Below are 18937 nucleotides of genomic sequence, written 5' to 3'. Positions count from 1 at the left end.
TCTGGTTCATCACAGAAATGGATTTAAAGAACCAAATAAATCTTATGCAGAAGAGCATAAAGTATTAAACAACATGAAAATATGAATTATTGAGTTCATCTAGTTTGGGATGCAATCCATTATTGTCTCCATTTTACTACTAAGAGCAGAGGTTCAAAGGATTGAGCTATCTTGTCCAGGATCACAAAGCCAGTAAATGTCAGCTCTGACATTATCTATAGGACTTCCCAGGGAGGGAGAAAGAAAGGAGAGAGAACACCAAGCCTGTGAGTTTAAGAGGCATCTCACCAACCAATTGACCAACATGGAAGGCTTTGCTGAGCTCCTGCTGTCTTCTCCACTTTGTGATCTGGGTTGATCTGAGCCACTAAAGTTTAACCCTTAGTAGAAATAAATGTAAAAGTAAAGGCAGAGGGGCAGATAGGTGGCTCAGTGGATTGATATTCCATACCTAGAAATAGGAGGTCCTGGGCCTAAATCTGGCTCCAGACACTTCCTAGCTGTGTAACTATGGGCAAGTCTCTTCACCCCCATTACCTAGCCCTTACCACTCTTCTGCCTTGGAATTAGTACCCCAAACTGACTCTAAGACAGAAAGTAAGGGTTTGTTTATTTTTTTTAAGTAAATGCAAAGTCCTAACCAATAACTGGTCCATAAATTCCTTCAGTCTCCAGAAACTCTCCTCTTTCCCCAAAGCCTTCCTTTTTTTCAACATTCCCAGTTATCTGACTCTCAGCACCACTACCATCATCTTCCAACAGGAATTTGTTTACGAAGAATTATAATAAAGGGGTTTTTATTTTATTTTTTATTTTTATCTTTATTTTATTCCAATAACAAATTTACACATAGGTTTTCCAAAGTTACATGATTCATATTGTCTCCCACCCCATTTCCCTCTCCACTACCAGAGTTCCCAAGCAATTTAACTGGATTATACATATAGTATCACTAAGAACATATTTCCAAATTATTCATTTTCGTTAAGTGAATAATCTTATAAAACCAAAAACCCAAATCTTCAAGTGATGAATCCTGTGTTTTCATCTGCATGCAATAAAGGTTTTTGAAATAAAGATCTTGAATGTAGCTATTGAGGGATTATACTAAGATGAAACAATCTGAGAGGATGAAATTCTTCAACTTTAAAAGAACAATAAGTGGGCCAAAGATCAAATCATGAGAATAACCAATAACTACATAAAAGAGAATAACGATGAAAAAACAAGCCAAAGTTTTGAGGATGAAACTAAAGGAGAAGAACTAAAGAAGAAACTAAAGAAGAAGAAACTTCAGGGGAAAAATTATATCTCTGAAAACACAGAGAAGTAAACAGTTTGTGAACTGGGAATCCAATTTTACATATAAAAAGTAAATTGATAAATCCAAAGCAAGCACAAAAGAAAAAAATCTTGAAAAGTAGAGTAGATAAAACTGCAAACTGAAACCAACAACAAAATTTTTAAACTGCTATTAATAAATGATTAAGTAACTTGGTCAGGAAAAGAGAATAAAATCAACAAAATTAAACAATAAAGTTAACTCAATAAAGGAGATAAAAAGAATAATTTTATAACTCACAAACAATAATATGCTTGTAAAACTGACAACTTAAAGAAAATAAATTACTTACAAAAATGCAAAATAAGGAAAGAGAGCTAGCATTACCGAATTTCAAATTATAACAGTAATCATACTATTTTGTATAGATTTAAAAGAAAAATAAATCAATAAAATAAGAAAGTAAAACATTGACAATCCATCATGGCAATTCAGTGTTCAATAAAATCACACACATAGATTTCTGGGGGGAAGAAATGCCAATTCAACGAGAATCACTGGGGAAATTGGGGAGCAATGTGTCAGATAAAATCACTTAGACTAGCATTTCCTACCTACCACATTCCACACCACAGTAGGCTCCAAATGGAGATAAAACCCAAATACAAAGTATCACATCATTTTTTTTCTACAAAGTAAGAGGACATCAAAAAGGTACCTGTGACTATTACATGGTGAGAATGATTAGCCAAACAATAGATGGAAATTATTATAAAACTCCAAATATATTCAATTAAAAGAATTTTGTTATAACAAAATCAGTGGATCCAGAATAGGTATAGGAATTGGACACATGATATCTGGAACACCTAAGATATTGACATATGGAACACTTAAGAAGAAACTGTCTTTTTCATTAGAAGTTGGGCCTTTCTCTTTCAACCCATCATCTTAGAGAATTAGCTAGAGAGCACTGAGTATACAGTCACTGTGCCAATTGGGGTTGCTTGACTATTTTTCTTTATTATAAGGAATGATTCAATTGTGTAAATTTGGAAGAGGATCAGGATAAGATGATGGCATAAAAATAAAAGGCACACAAAAGAAATTTTTGTTGGCAAAAATTCTGTTTTTATGATGGACACTTGAACATGTCCCCACCATAGTATGAAGAAAGACAAACCTGATGTATAAAGGGGGGAAAGATGTCAAAGAAAGAAAAATAAGCATCCCAGAGGAAAGAAATCATTGGAATAGAATATTATGATGAAATTTATTGCTCCATAAGAAGTAACAAACAGGTTAATTAAATTTAAAAAAAACTGGAAGAACCTACATGAAATTATGAAGAGCCAAATGAGCAGAACCATGAAAACATTTTATACAGCAACAGAAATATTATTTGAAAAATAACTTTTATGTCCACCTCCAGAGAAAGAACTAATAAATAGAAATAAGCAAGACATAGCTTTATATATACATATTTTTATTGTCAAATGATACCTTCTCTAGTATGAGGAGGAGAGAGAGGGAGGGAGAGAACCTGGATACTTTAAAGAAATAAATTTAAAATAAAAAATGGGAAAAATAAAATTAAAAGAACACATAACATGTTAAAACATTATTTTGAAGGAGTAGTATAACAAAAAGATGAAAACTACAGCATAAAATACTAGAAAGAATATTATATTTAGAGCCAGGAAACCTCCTTCATGTCCTAGCTCAGATACTTGCTAGATATGAGATTCTAGGTCAGTCACTTGTATTTTCTGAGCCGTATTTCCATCATCCATAAAGTGAAGATAAAAATTATGCTACTTATTTTATGCAGTTTTGATGTTGAAAGTGCATTGAAAGCCTTGAAGTACACATAAATAAGAGTTATTATTAACATAAATTTAGTATAGCAAAATTTCATCTAAAGACTGTTATCCTGGCAGTTAAAACTAGAATTTCCACACCAATCACATACCTACATACCTCAACTGATCCTTACTGCAGAATAGAAGCAATATCCTTTTAATCTATCCATGAAAGAGAGAGTGAAGACTAACAGAGCTGTCAGATAATCTCTTTTCACATCTCCCCCTTAATGAATAGTTGGCAACAAATTCTAAATATCGGGCCACGCGTTAGTCCTTTATTTCCATAACATACACTGATTTTCAGAAGAACCTACAGTCTCTGATTGCTTACATATGTTTAATCAGAATTAAGTTTTGTGTCCCGTACAAGCCTATTTTTCAGAGGATCAGAAATATCTAGTATAGTTGTTAATACAAAGTACATTAATGCATAACCACAAAGAAAACTCTTAGATCTCTTAATTGTCTGGGAATATAAAATGGAAGATTTCCCAGTGTATGTAATCAAGTCCTGGGCTAGAAATCAAATATATATGGTACATTTGCAATTTGATTACAGATAAGAAATTTAAAACCAGAAGAGACCTAAGAAGTTATCAAATCAAATGCCCTCTCTCTCTTTTTTTTTTAAGTTAAAGAAATTGAGATCTGGAGAGGTTAAATTATTTTGCCAGGGAGTATGTGGCAGAGCTAGCATTTAAACACCAAGTTCCTTAACTCTAAATCCAGCATTCTTACCACTGAACAACACTGCCTCTGCTAAGCTGCTGAATGGTCCTCTCACAAAATCTCTGAGTTGAGAATGGCTTCAGAGTTCATCTAATCAAAGCTATAAATCAATAAACAGCCCCTTTACAAATATTCCCCTCAAGGAGTTATCCAGATCCTACTTGAAGACTACCACAATTGGTAACTTACTACCAAATCTAGTCTCTTTTCCTCATGGCAGCTTTTCCAATACTTTGACAACTTTTATGTCTCTCCTATAGGTAACAATAATATGTAGGTAATGATAATAATAGCTAATATTCATGAAGCATTTCACCAATATCACCTCATTTGATCCTCACAATAACGCTGTAATGGAGTTGTTATTATTATTTCCATTTTATATTGAAACATCTTTAGCAGGATTTAAAACAAAGGTTTATTGACTCCAATTCCAGCACTCTATCCACAGCAATGCATAGCTGCATTTCTTTGTTTTGTTTTGTTTTTTTTGGAAGTTTATTATTTTTTAGAAAATTTTTCCATAGTTACATGATTCATGTTCTTACTCTTCCCTCCAACCCTACCTCCCAAACCTCCCCATAGCTGACACGTATTTCCACTGGTTTTTACATGTGTCATTGATCAAGACTTATTTCCATATTATTGATAGATGCACTGGGATGGTCATTTAGATTCTACATCCCATATCATGTCTGCATCAATCCATGTGTTCAAGCAGTTGTTTTTCTTCTGTGTTTCCACTCCTGTAGTTCTTCCTCTGAATGTGGGTAGCGTTCTTTACCATAAATCCCTCAGAATTGTCCTGGGTCATTGCATTGCTGCTAGTACAGAAGTCCATTACATTACATTTTACAACAGTGTATTGGTCTCTGTGTACAATGTTCTCCTGGTTCTGCTCCTTTCACTCTGCATCACTTCCTGGAGGTCATTCCAGTTCACATGGAATTTCTCCAGTTCTTTACTCCTTTGAGCTTTAAGACTGTTTGTGAATGCGTTTAATCTGTTTTTCCTTTCTGTTCAAAAATTTTGCAAAACTTAAATCCCTATTTCTTTTCTATGCCTTTCCCATAACCCATCTTAGTTTTAGCTTAGATTAGTCGTAGCATAGATTAGGAGCTAGAAACCCTTTTCTTATTTTGCAAAACTTAGATAGAGATAAGAGCATAGTTATAGTTTAGCTTAGAGTAAGAGTAGAATCCCTTTAGATCTTAGCAACCAGGAAATGCTGCAAAGTGCAAATTTCCTAAAGACAAATGAGCAGATTGTAATGCAGGGTTGTAGCAAAAAGCTCAACAAAAGAGATATGTGTAAGCTGAGGTGGCAACAGAAGGAAACAAGACCAATACAAAACCTCTCTTGCTTATTACTAAGGAGAATAGCAAAAAGTATTTGAAACAAAGCTTAACTGAAGTCCATCTTGTTAATGCAAAAGGCAAAGAAGGAGCAAAGAACCCAAACTGCAGAGAATTTATCCTTACAACAGCTCCCAAGGAAAATTCTGTACCAAAAGTACCAATTCTTGCACTTTCCAAACACACAGAAATGCATGCAGAAACATCAACTAGATTAAAGGACTTTCAAAAGCAAGCAAATGAGCAAACTTATGCAGAAGCAGGGGAGAATGAAGAGGAAAACAGAAATACAAAACAAACTATCTATATTCAAGCCTACAGTGAAGTCTTGCAATGAAACCTTTAATCACAGACAAGTTTTTCTTGATTCAAACAAAAATGATTATCAAACAAAAATGATCAAGGACACAAAAGAATCTTTTCCTTACCCAAACTCAATAATACAAACAGAATCAATTGATACCTTAACAGGCCATAACAACATCTTCCGTGATACACATGTACCAATCAATAATATTACTGAAGATAGTGGTCACACAATAACATAATCAATCATGAATGAGAAAGATCAAGGGGAAGTGAATCTCAAAGAGGAAACAAGTAACTTTGGAGGGAAACAGACTGGGTTGGATATAGCAAAAGGGAAGGACTGTGATACCATTGTCAAAATAAATCCACCAAGATAATGAAACTGAAAGACCACAAGTGACAATTAGGGTTGACAATGAAATTTACCCTACACCAAATAACTCAAATACTACAAAAACTATCTCCAAACCATCTCAAAAACATAGCAAAGACAGTGATATACCACAAGAGAAGGAAAGGGAAATTGCAGAAGCAGCTGCACCCATGAGCCAAGTCAATCAAGCAAAGGAAAGCAATGAACCATACATGATTAGCATGATACAGAAAATGATCTAACAAACATGGACACTGAATCAATTTTAGCATTAGATAATAGTTTATACCAAACCATTCACAAACATACCCTATTCACACAGACTCTGATGATGAAGGGGAAATGAAAACACTATATCAAGAAGCAAATGTACCAGCAATCATGATACCAGACATAGGCATTGAGGAAAGACGGTCACGGTTAAGTTACCAATATGACACTAGTTGTGATGAAGAAGAACAAATAGAAAATACATATCCAGGAGAAACTAGGCTCAATCTGCAACAAGAAGAAGAGACAGTAACAATTCAGCAACTCACACCTAGAGTCTGAATGGCATAACTTCAGGTCTAGGAATGAAGTCTATAAAAAGAAAGTCAGCAAAAGGAAAAAGAAAAAGAAAAAGGAAAAGGGTTGTATGGTATGAGGAACATATGCACTTACAATTATATAAAGCACAAGCACAGAATGCTTAAGAAAAAAACAAAAGAAAGAGAAAATACCAAGAAAGTGTAGAGTAGACCATAGCAGGAAAGGCTCAGCAGATGGGTGGAATCTAACCAACATTGGGGGCTAGTTCCAATGAAAGAAAACATTATACCTCCAAAGAAACCTGTATGCACATGGATATTGAATCCACAAACCCAAGTTACATCGAGGCAAAAGGTTTCAGAAAGAGTGTATATAAGGAACACAGAGACCATCATCTGCCAAGTGTAAAGCCAAGATATAGAGAACTCACACAAAAGTGCATGTATGTAAAGAAAGAAAAACATTTTGATGAATACCCATATCAAGCAGAAAATGATCAACAAATACATAATCAAGATATAGGCATCTGAAAGTGCACACAACAAAGACACAAACAATTGATAAACACCACTGACAAAACATCACAATCCATATTGTTCCTGCATCCGGACCAGAGAGCCCTTCAGACAACATGGATGGACGACCGACAACATGTGACAGGGATAAAGAGAAGGGGAAAAGAATCAAGAGAAGAACAGGAAACCAGAAAATCACCAAGGAAAAGTTGCAAGGAAAGAGGACTTTGAAAAACAATGGGAAAGATCATGAACTTTGCAAAGAGAAGGACAAGGAATGGGAGTTATAAGACAAGTGCATCAAAAGCACAAAAACACATTAACATCACATAACAGGAAAATCGCATCCACGATACATAAAATTCATCAAGGAAGAGAATCTACAGTCAACTCATGAAGCTGGACAATTGGAAATGAAGAAAAGGTTAAGTATGTGCATCCACACAACACAAAAAGGACATGAAACCCAACACAAACCAATAACTAGCCAAGACTGTGCGTAAATAAGCAAGTGTCAAAAAGACTGGATTGTACATATGTGTATAAATGTATAAGAATGTACATAAATGTGAATAATTAGCAACTCAGGAAGGTCTTAGCCAAGTATGAAGCTGAAAAACTTTGTATCTGATAAACACTGGAATGCAGATTGCAAAAAGGATGCACATAGTTTAGAAATCATGTGAATAACTGTATTATAGATGGAAACCTTAGAGTAGGCTGTAAATACTTCCAAACCATATAAATACTAAACATACTAATAGTAGTAGAGGTAATTAGGAAAATAGACTTCAGGGACAGAAATAGGGAAAACTCAAAATTCAAGAAAGAAAGAATCAGGAAGAGAATAAGAACACAGGGTTAAGAACAGTTTAAAAGACAGTAGCAGGGGGGCAGCTGGGTAGCTCAGTGGATTGAAAGCCATGCCTAGAGACGGGAGGTCCTAGGTTCAAATCCGGCCTCAGACACTTCCCAGCTGTGTGATCCTGGGCAAGTGACTTGACCCCCATTGCCTACACTTACCACTCTTCCACCTATAAGTCAATGCACACAAGTTAAGGGTTTAAAATAAAAAGAAAATCTTTAAAAAAAAAAAAAAGACAGTAGCAATACTAATCTGCTAACCCTTGTCCTTGATATGAAATAGTATTGTATTTAAGATATAAATAGGCAAAACATAGGTAAAGTAATAGTTAAACATAAAAGAAGAGCATTGATTTTATTGATATTGCATTAAAAATAGAGCAAGTAGCTAAATAGAAATAAGTGAAGGGTATTGTTTAATAAGCTTAGACATAAAACTAGCTAAAAATTGTTAAGAATAGGAATTGCTATGTTGCAAAACTTTAATATTGTGTTCATTTGGGGGTGGATACTGAGTGAATGGGGTTCCTCTGTACTTTTATTAGTAATATTTGGGAGATCACAACTACTAACATCAATTCTTACTATCTTCATTTACCAAAAAAAGAAGACATTGAACAGCAATTCTCCAATTTAGCTGGAGAGCTTGAACTCCTGGGAGAGCGGGCTTGAATGGGGGGTGGGGGTCCCTTCCCTGATCCTGCTTAAATCCATTGATCCTGTTACTTGCCTCTTATATTAGTTTAGAAATATTTGATAGGAGATTGTAGGGGGAAGAGAGAGTTAGCTAATGTGACCAAGCCACAGAAAAAGTCCAGAGCTGCTCTCTTAGGGAGAAGACATAGCTGATAGTGAAGTTCATCCTTTCCCTCCTTCCTTGATTCCCCTATACCTTTTTCCCCTGTACCCTGAATTTAATTTATCATTTAATAAACCCCTGATAGTTTGATAGAGTCTGGAGCAGTTACATTGGTGGGGGAGGGGAGGGGAGTGATCTGGTGGCTGAGGGGCAGTCCATTGCCTGACTCCATCTTGATGGGCAAAAGCTAATTTGAACTTAAGAGTGGGGGAGGCTTGTCTCAACAGAGCTGGCTCTGAAGGTGGGATCCAACCCATTAGGGTTTCAACTGAACCCCAACACCTTCCTTCAGCATCCCCACTATAACTCTGCCAGTTTGAGGAACCTCTTTGAGTTTGTTCCCTCATAGGTCTTCCCGAGGGTGGGGGTGAGTGATAGCTGATCTGGCCCATTGAAAGCTAACAAGAGGGGGGGGAGTCTAGATACACCCCCCCACCATCAATACTCACCCCCATACACTACAGATTTTAGGCATGTTCATATAAGTTTCAAATGTTAAAGAGAATAAGTAAGCCCTTGAAGACCAGGAGGCAGAGGCAGTAGCTAACAGTTGAGAGAATACATCAGAAGAGAGTTTGAATCAATGTCACTACAGAAAAATGCCCCAACATCTCAGATACCTCAAAAGGGTAATTTAGTCAGCTATACTCTAGAAGAGTAAGATCAGAGTCACCTCTAAATATATTGTTTCTGAAGGTTCCAGAAAATAAAATTTAGAAACATTTACCCTAAAGACAAAAGACACCAAATTAGTGAACTTTTTGAGTACCTACTCTGTACTCAGCACTGTGCTGGGTGCTTAGACAACAGGAAAAAATGCAGGTCCCAGTCCCTAGCATCCAAGAGCTTACAATGTTTGGAGGCAAGCAAAACACAAAACTATTCATTGTAAAAGCAATGAAAACAAGGAGAGATGTGTTCCTGGACCTTAGCACAAATTTATTTATTGTTGAAATAGACAAAATTATGTTTCCAGTCTGCAAAATCTCAGAATTCTGATATTAATAGTAGCAAAACATCGTTTTGCTCACATTACTAGGGTTTCTTACTAGAGGAGAATTTGCTCAATGAGATGACTTTAAAGAACTAAATATATACATATACATATACATATGGATATACATCTACCTATGTATGTATATGTGTATATATATATGTATGGAAATATACAACATAGACAGATGCATTTGAATACATAGTGATCATTCTGATATTTTTGAGCTACTAAGGATTGCACTTTACTTGGAGTGTGTCTGAGATATGGAGAAAACTTTTTTCCCTTCTCAGCATCTCTAGGGTAATTGGAGGCAATTCAAAGTGGTAAGAATGATTCCTATTATCATCAAGGTGAGTATAGTCTGTGTTTTATTTAAATGCAAACGATATACAGGAAGTGATCACAATGGATTTATATATGGAAGAAACTTTAGAGATAATTTAGTCCAACCTCATTTTACAAATTAGGAAACAAAAACCCCCCAAAATGGATATGATTTGCTCAAGTTCTCTTAGGTAGCAAAAAAGCAGATAAGGGATTCAAACTTAAGCCCTAGGACTAAAAATTTTTGTTTTTTTCACTACACCAAACAGGGAGTTCTGAGGTTTTTTGAGGTCTAAAATTATATGATTCTATAAAATAATATTTATGATTAGAATGTATAGTTTAAATACCAGATATTTTTGTTATGACTTCTGATCTCTAGGCTTGTATTACACAACTATACAATAATTATATAAAAAACCATTTCAACAACAAAATATAATATAATAGAGGTACACAATTTTTCCTATTTTCAAATTTTTCATTCAATCATTTTATTAAGCACTAGATCATAGTTGCTGCAGTGATCAAGGGGGGTGGTGATAGCCACAGGTGCATTTATCTTTTCTATTAATTGTTATTAAATTTTTTTAATTAATTTCCAGGGGGCTAAGTAATATTTTTTTCTGGAAAGGGGGTGATAGGCCAAAAAAGTTTGGGAACCACTGCACTAGATAAAGTATAGAAGGTTTTGTCTTCTTGAATAGCTATGTGGGACAGGGCAGAATTTATAGCTTTGGGAGACATTATTCTTTCATTGAATATACTTTTGAACAAGCTTGTGCAGAAATAAGAAGATACCTTAAAGCATCCTCTTGGTCACTTGAAAATTCCCCCATACAGTTGCCTAATCTTCCTTTTGTGAAATGTCATCTGCGCCAAAATGTTTCTTGTTCCTCTGAGTTTAAAAGTGATGGATCTGGTAGACTAGTACAGATAAGTCATGCCTAGCAGAGAATCTAAAAAAGAAGTTACTTTTCTTTTCTTGTTTTATTTACTTATGTGTTTGTTGGGTACATCAAAATTTCCTGCTATCTCTGTTCCTCTCTCTTCTCCCCACACAAAAGAAAATATCACTTGAACAAATATATATATATATGTATATATATATATATGAGTGTTTGTACATATAAACTATATCTCCCATGTTTATGGAGGTAGACATTTACAAGTTATTCTTCAAACATTAGTTCTGAAGCTCTATATAGTCTCTTGGTTGTACTCATTTTGCTTTTCATAATTTCATATAAGCCTTTCCATTTTTAAAAATTAATTTGCTCATCATTTCTTAGCACACAGTAGTATTCCATCATACCTGCCACAACTTGTTCAGCCACAAAGAGAGATTTTCAATAGATGGTAGGGTCTTATAGAGGCTACTGTTTGCGAATAATGTTGTGCTTACTACCTCAAGCCTGATAAAACTGCAGACCTTCTTAGTTGAACTCAAAAAAGTTCAGCCTAACCATCCAAACAAAAAACCATAAGACTTAGTGAATGTATGAAGAATGACTATTGTACAGACTATAATCTGTAGTCAAATGGAAAATCTATTGAATTGTTTCATCAAAAGATATATTTTGGACAGGGAGGGAATAAACATTTAAGTAATGCCTACTATGTGGCAGGCACAATGGCACATTTACACATTTTAAAAATATTATCTCATTTAATCTTCCAAACAACCCTATGAGGTGGGTGCTGTTATTATCAGCGTCTTGTACAAATATTGTTATATGACAGTCTCATAGAATAAGAATATAATAATGTCAAAAGAAATAATGGAAAAATGTTAAGTATGTCTAATGGTACCAGATTTCATCACCAGATATCATAAAGCAATAATTATCAAAACTATCTGGTAGTAGGGAGCAGCTGGGTAGCTCAGTGGATTGAGAGCCAGGCCTAGAGACAGGAGATCATAGGTTCAAATGTGGCCTCAGACACTTCCCAGCTGTGTGACCCTGGGCAAGTCACTTGACCCCCATTGCCTACTCTTACCACTCTTCTGCCTAGGAGCCAATACACAGAAATTAAGCGTTTAATAAAAAAAAAAAAAGAAAAAAGAAAAAAACTATCTGGTAGTGAAAAAGAAACAGAAAAGTGGATCAATGGAACAGAATAGATATACAACAGTCATAAAAGATTATAGTAACCTAGTGTTTGACAAAGGCAAAGTTCCAAATTTTCAGGAACAGAATTCATTATTTGGTAAAAATTTGTTGGGAAAACTGGAAAGCATATCTGCAGAAACTAAATATAGACCTATATCTCACACTGTTTATCAAAATAAAATCAAAATGGATATATATGACTTTTGTATAAAAGGAGATATTATAAATAAATTAGAAAAATAGGGAACATATTACCTATCAGATTTTTGAGCGGGAGAAGAATTTATGAATAAATAAAAGATAGGAAGCATTGTGAAATGTAAAATGGATAAGTTCAAATACATTAAAATGAAAAAAATTGTACAAATATTAATGTGGCCAAGATTAGAAGAAAAAATAAATTAAATAAACTACCCAAATTTATTTACTTACTCAGTGCCATAACTATCAAACTACCAAAAAACTTTTTTATAGAATTAGAAAAAAATTATAGCAAAGTTCATCTGGAAGAACAAAAGATCAAGAATATCAAGGGAAATAATAAAAAAAAATGTGAAGCATGATGGTTAGCAGTACCAGATCTTAAACTATACTATAAAGTAGTGGTCATCAAAACAACATGGTACTGGCTAAGAAACAGAAGGGTGGATCAGTGGAATAGACTAGGGGTAAATGACCTCAGTAAGCTCGTGTTCAATAAACCCAAAGATCCCAACTTTTGGGACAAGAACTCACTATTTGACAAAAACTACCAGGAAAATTGGAAAATAGTATGGGAAAAATCAGATCTAGATCAACATCTCAAACTCTATCCCAAGATAAATTCAAAACAGGTAAGTAACTTAAATATAAAGAATGAAATCATACATAAATTAGGTGAACATAGAATAGTATACCTGTCAGATTTGTGGGAAAGGAAGGGATTTAAGACCAAGCAATAGATAGAGAACATTACAAAATGTAAATTGAATGATTTGGTTATATCAAATTTAAAAGGTTTTGAACAAACAAAACCAATGTAACCAAAATTAGAAGGAAAGCGACAAACTGGGGGAAAATCTTTATAACAAAACTCTCTGACAAAGGTTTAATTTCCCAAATATATAAGGAACTAAGTCAAACATAAAAAATCAAGTCATTCCCCAATCTGAAAATGATCAAGGGATAGGAACAGGCAGTTCTTAGATAAAGAAATCAAAACTATCAATAATCACATGAAAAAGTGTTCTAAATCCCTCCTGATTAGAGAAATGTGAATAAAACAACTCTAAGGTACCACCTTCCACCTAGCAGATTGGCCAATATGGCAGCAAAGGAAAGTGATAAATGTTGGAAGGGATGTGGCAAAATTGGGACACTAATACACTACTGGTGGAGTTATGAATTAATACAACCATTCTTGAGAGCAATTTGGAGGTATGCACAATGGACTTTAAAAGATTACCTACCCTTTGATCCAGCCATACCACTGCTGGATTTGTACCCCAAAGAGATAATAAAAATACTTATACAAAAATATTCATAGCTGCACTCTTTGTGGTGGCAAAAAATTGGAAAATGAGGAGGTGTCCGTCGATTGGGGAATGGCTGAACAAATTGTGGTTTCTGATAGTGATGGAATACTATTGTGCTAAAAGGAATTCTGGAGGAATTCCATGAGAACTGGAAAGACCTCCAAGAATTGATACATAGCGAAAGGAGCAGAACCAAGAGAACATTGTACACAGACACTGATACATTATGGTACAATCAAATGTAATAGACTTTTCTATTAGTAGCAATGCAGTGATCCAGGACAATACCAAGGAACTTATGAAAAAGAACAGTATCCACATCTGGAGAAAGAACTATGGGAATAGAAACTCAGAAGAAAAGCATATGATCAATCATATGTTTCGATGGGGCTATGATTGGGGTTTTGGCATTAAATGATCACTCTATAGCAAATATGAATAACATGGAAATAGGTTTTGAACAATGATACATGTATAACCCAGTGGAATTCTTTGTCAGTTCTGGGAGTGGGATGAGAAGAGGGAGGGAAAAAACGTGAGTCATGTAACTTTGGAAAAATATTCTAAACAAATAAACAAAAATCCATTTCAAAGACTTAAAAAAAAGAAAAACAAAAGTTGGGAGGAAATTTTTATAATTTTTCAGACAGTGGTCTCCTATCTAAAATATAGAGAGCTTTGTCAAATATATAAGAATATGAGCCATTTCCCAATGACAGATAGTCAAAAGATATTAACAGACAGTTTTTGGATGAAGAAATGAAGAAATCAAAGCTATATGTAACTATATGAAAAAATATTCTAAATTATTTATTGATTAAAGAAATACGAATTATATTAACTCTCAGATATCATCTCACATCTATCAGATTGACTAAAATGATAAAAAGGCAAAATGACAAGTGTTAGAGGGGATGTGGAAAAATAGGGACACTAATACATTTGTGGTGGAACTGTGAACTGATTCAACCATTTTGGAAAGCAATCTGAAATTGTACTCAAAGAGTTATAAAACTGTATGCCTTTTGACCCAGTAATAGCACTATTAAGTTTATTTCTTTAGGTGATTAAGGAGAAAGCATAAGGAACCATATGTTCTAAAATATTTATAGCAACTCTTTTTGTAGGAGCAAAGAATTCAAAACTGAAGGGATGTTCATGAATTGGGGAATGGCTAATGGCTGAACAAGTTGTGATCTATGATTGTAATGGAATACTATTGTGCCATAAGAAATGACAAACAAGATGATAAAAAAAAAACTTGGAAAGACTTATAAGTGATGCACAGTGAAGTGAACAGAACCAGGAGAATGTTGTGCACAGTAGCAACAATAATGTATGTTGTTCAACTGTGAATGACAACTATTATCAGCAAGGAAGGATCCAGGACAACTACCAGGGACTCATGTTAAAAAAAGGATACCGAGCTCCATAAAAGGAACAGAGAGTCTGAATGCAGATTTAAACATATTGTTCTTTACTTTATTTCCTCCGTGAATTTTCCTCTAGTGTAAACAATATACATCTTGTTTGACAACATCACAAACAGGGGAATATCTATTATGTGATAATATATGTATAACCTATATCACATTACCTGCCTTCTTGGGAAGGAGGGAGGAGTGGGAAAGAAGAGGAAAAAAGAATGAGATAGATTTTTGGACATAACTAATTTGAAAATTTGTTTCTCTTGGATAAGCATATTTATTATAATTTATTATATACTTATAACAAATTATATATTACATTTTTATTGTTATTTTATTTATTGTTATGTATAAAAAATAAACAGTAACTCAAATAAAAGAATTACAGGGAATTAAAGAGAAGGATTAAGGGGGGAAGAATGTATAAGATGAACTGCACTCTGTACTACCATATACCATAAAATATTAAATTATAAACTTTTACTCATCTATTTATTTGATAAGCATTTATTAGGTCCCTCTTTTGTGCAAGGCACTGCAATGTGTATTGTGAAAAAAAAGGCAAAAACAAAAATGGTCCTTATCCTCAAGAAGTTTATAGATAAAATATAAACACAGATAAATGAATACAAAATATATAAAACATATTTGGAAAGAAGAGCACTAACAACTGGGGATAGGTTAAGAAAAGTGTCTTGAAGGAAATGATAACTGAACTGAGCTTTTGAAAGTAGGTAAAGATTCCAAAGAGGGTCAGAGGTGAAGAGAAAGAATATTCCAAGCACGGGTGACATTGTGGCCAGAGACAGAATATTGTATACAAGGAAGAACAAATGGGCCAATTTGGTTGGAACATAAAGTGTGTGTGGATGATTTTCATAATAAAATACATCAAGTTTATATAAAAATCAGCTATTATCTCCTGTGATCTTATTAACTACTCTATGATTAATCTCATCATGCAGATGAGGAATATTGTAGGGATGATATCAGAGCAGCTACATGGTACAGTTGATAGAACTCAGGCCTGGAGTTAGGAAAACTCACCTTTCTCAGTTCAAATCTGGCCTCAGACACTTCCTAGCTGTATGACCCTGAGCAAGACACTTAATTATGTTTGGTTTAATTTTATCATCTGCAAAATAAGTTGGAGAAGGAAATGGCAAAACATTTTAGTATCTTTGCCAAAAAAAAAAATTCCAAATAGTGTCAAAAAGAGTTGGGCATGACTGAAAAATGACCAAACAACAAGTAGAAAAAAAAACCTGAGGGTCAGAATAGTGATATGACTTATTCAAAGCCACATGGTTGTAATAATGAGTTCAAGTCTTGAGTTCAGACCTTTAACTCCAAGACCAGAGATTGTTTCTAGTTTGCTATGCTTTTTCTCTTTATAGTGTAATGTGATACAGAATCCAGATAATTTAAATGTTCATTAGACTTCGGGAACTCTCCTCAGTCCTAAAAATCTGGAGTGTTATGTTCACCTCGAAGTTTCACATTTTTTTTTAATTTTTACCTTCTGTCTTAGAATCAATGCTGTGTATTGGTTCCAAGGCAGAACTATAAAGGCTAGGCAATGAGCATTAAGTGACTTGCCCAGGGTCCCACAGCTAGGAATTATCTGAAACCACATTTGAACCCAGGATCTCCCATCTCTAGGCTTGGCTGTCAAACCATTGAGCCAACTAGCTGCCCTCGGTGTCACATTTTATTGAATACTTTGACATACTGAAGGGCAAGCAGAAGAAGTCAGATAGAGTGGTGAAGAACTTGAAGACTTTGCTATATGAAGGGAGGTTGAAGTCATTAGTAGTATTTAAGTTAAAGAAGAGAAGATTTGGGAGGACATTGCCCAGACTCTATTTATCTATGTTCTTATACAAAAAAAAAAGGCCAAGTATAACAGAGAAGGAGACCAAAAGCCAGAGCCAAAATAATTCCAAAAAAGCAAAGTTAATCCTTTAATCCTGTTTCCTTTCTCTCCTTGCCCTCCTTCTTCTCCTTCTTCATCTCAAACACTACATCAATCTGAAAGGCTGAGATGCCCCTTCCACAAATACAGGTTTCAGCCAAAGTTTGTGGACAATAAAGCCTTTTCCTATATGAAGAATCCAGTGAAATTGCTAGCAAAGAAGGTGTGGTCTCTTTCTTTGGTGTTGCCAGAATAATATTTATTACATAGAATCTAGAGATGTTGAAGGACCCCAGCCTGCTCACACAGCAGGTTTACAAAATGGAAAATGAATTCTATAAGCTTCAGGAAGCAATAAGGACCTCTCAGACCCCTGTCTCAGGGCATTCTTCTTGCCTGGCTTGACATAAAACAACTCATTTGAGGGCTCACTCTCCAGAGGATCTTGCTCAAGCTCAAACCATTATTAGGGAGTCAGTTTCCACACTCCAGCCAATGGCACAGCAGCCTAAAATTCTCTTTCCTCTTCCACCTCCCCCTCCTCCTCCTTTACTTCCTCCACCTTCACCATTGCCACCACCACCACCTCTACCTCTTCCACTACGCTTAGTACTTTTGTTGCTCAAAAACGCTGATTGTACCAAACACTTCAGGCTGTGCCTTTAAAAACAAGATGTGATCGTGTAACCATGGAAAATTTTTCATAATTGATCAATAAAATTTAAAAATAAATAACATAAAATAAAAAATAAAAACAAGATATGCCCTTGCAAAACTATTAGAGATTTGCTCAGTGTGAAGTTAAAGAAGACACAGAGTCCTGCAAATAGGAGTAAGAGTGTGTCATCACTGAAGGAACAAAAACCACAGGTTACGGTTTCTGATCTTCAGAGTATTGCCCTGAAGCCTTACTTCAAATTTCCATCAACTCACATAAAAAATATGATAATTGCTTCCAGCAAAGGTCAAATGGATCTGAGAAGATATCTTAGGAAAGTCAACATAGATAGGAGTCCAAGAAGAACCCCTGATCAATAAAAAAATAATATGGAAACTGCAGCAGAGTTGACCCCAATGATGACCAAAATGGTAAAAGTTATGGCAAAGGTTTCAGCTGGCTCACTCAAAAGCTCATTCTAAATGAGAAAGGACCTGCTTGTTCAAAAAAAATTATAACTGCTCTTTATGTGGTAGAAAGAATTAGAAACTAAAGGCATGTCCCTCAGTTATGGAATGGCTGAAGAAATTGTGGCATATGGTGGTAATGGAATACTGTTGTGCTATAAGGAATGATGAACAGAATGATTCCAGAAAGAGCTGGAAAGACCTGCATGAACAGATACAGAGTGAAATAAGCAAAAGCAGGAAAACACTACACACAGTAACAGCAATATTATATAATGATCAACTGTGAAAGACTTAGCTACTGTCAGCAATACAATGATTCAGAACAATTCTGAGGGACTCACAACAAAGAATGCTAACCACCTCCAGAAAAGGAACTGTTGGAGTCAGAATGCAGATGAAAGCCTATGATTTATCACTTGTTTATTTGGGCTTATGTTTTGGGGTTTGGGTCTTATAAAATTACTCACAAAATGAATAATATGGAATTTTTTTTAAAAAGCTAATCCCAGGCTCCTCTGCAAGCAGCTTTGATGAGCAAAATCAATGTCAATGATGGGTCATGTTTGAAGATAAATATCAAAAAGATACATGCTCAAATGTCATTTTAAAAAAAAAAAGCTTACCTTCCATCTTAGAATCAATAGTATGTGTTGGTTCTAAGGCAGAAGAACAGTAAAGACTAGGCAATGGGGTTTAAGTGACTTGCCCAGGGTCACACAGCTAAGAAGTGTCTGTGGCCAGATTTAAACCCATAACCTCCCATCTCTAGACCTCACTCTCAATTCACTGAACCACCCAGCTGCTCCATCAAATGTCATTTTTAAGGGTTCCAGAAA

At 34.9% G+C, this 18937-nt stretch overlaps 1 pseudogene; it reads left to right on the top strand.

Moving 5' to 3' along the window:
• Positions 1–6294: 6294 nt before the first annotated feature.
• LOC123253227 lies at positions 6295–18117 on the top strand (annotated as a pseudogene).
• The last annotated feature ends 820 nt before the right edge of the window (positions 18118–18937 follow it).

Source organism: Gracilinanus agilis, chromosome 1 (assembly GCF_016433145.1).
Source record: "Gracilinanus agilis isolate LMUSP501 chromosome 1, AgileGrace, whole genome shotgun sequence".
Lineage (NCBI taxonomy): Eukaryota > Metazoa > Chordata > Mammalia > Didelphimorphia > Didelphidae > Gracilinanus > Gracilinanus agilis.
Note: the sequence above shows the minus strand (reverse complement) of the source record. Positions and strands in the feature narration are given on the sequence as shown.